Source organism: Montipora capricornis, chromosome 2 (assembly GCF_036669925.1).
Source record: "Montipora capricornis isolate CH-2021 chromosome 2, ASM3666992v2, whole genome shotgun sequence".
NCBI classification, from domain to species: domain Eukaryota; kingdom Metazoa; phylum Cnidaria; class Anthozoa; order Scleractinia; family Acroporidae; genus Montipora; species Montipora capricornis.
Genome location: NC_090884.1, coordinates 6831744 through 6833022, shown reverse-complemented (window position 1 = coordinate 6833022; position 1279 = coordinate 6831744).

The window sequence follows — 1279 nt, the reverse complement described above, 5'->3', positions numbered from 1 at the left end:
TTTTCGGTGCAACGAAATGCACAGAGAATTTCATGTATTCCGAGCAATTAGGACACGGGGATTTCATTGGTTAAGCTATACGTGATAACCCCATTGGTTTCATACAGCATTTCTGAAGTCCAGCACTCTGGTGATGGAGTAATTCTATTGGTCGATCTACAAAGTCATGATGTACATCTGTCAGTAACCTCTTATACACATGGGTGACATGCAGCACACACCATTGTAAAGTTTGTCTCCTGCAATTCATAACATTTGTATATTTACTGGTCTATTTCTCTTTGCTATACTGACACAAACCTTTTCACGTGACTCTGAAGGTGATTTCCACTCAGGCTGTTGAAACGTCAGTCTCCAAAAACCCTTTTTTAAGAGATTCAGCACACCCAGACAATATTACAGAGTATGAACTGTTGTTTGTTCTTGGGCAAGACCCTTCATTCTCAGACTGCTCCCCTCCATTCAGGGAATTACAGAATTAACTGAAGTTTCAACAGACTACTCTTTTCTGTAATCCTGTAACTAAAATTCTCTAAACATGAGCATTAATCTGTCTAATAAAAACTAATACTGTTGCTGATCATTATTAACAGATTCCCTTTTCTCCAGCCTCCTCGGCACTTTCATGTACAGAGCTTTGCAGTTGTCTAAGAATAATGTGAATACGCAAGTAAAGAAACTGAGATAATTGAATAAATAAATAAACTCTGAATAATGTAATAATTAATTGATAAACAGAAAAATATCCATGCAAAAGTTGAATTAAAATAAGACTGCTTTTCACTTTCTTCCACTTTCACGTTCTTGCTTAATGTTTATTTGTATAATAACTATGAACTTAGCACATTGAGCCAACAGAAGCAAAAAGCTTAAACTATACTAACTACACTAATTTTCTCGTGATAGAGTGTAACAGACTTCACGCCGAACTACTTTCACTAACCTTTCCTTTAAACTCCTTCCCTTCTTCTGCATGCGTCAACCCTCACAGCCTTGCATCAGATAACGGTCCCCTAAATCGCTGCATTTTTTTTTCTGCTTTTGTTTGGCTCCTACCGAGGATAGCACTGTCAGGCGAAGAAAACCAGCCCAAAAAGTCCAAAGGTCAGTCTTGGTACATGTAGAAACTGTCCATATTAGTGATGAAAAGTGAAGGTGTTTGGTCCCATTGAAAGTAATTTTCCTTATCAGAACAGTGTCATTTGTTTTCTAAACAGGACAGTATCTGGTGACATTCGCCTTACCACGCGATACAACAGCCAGGGTAGTAAGCTGGAGG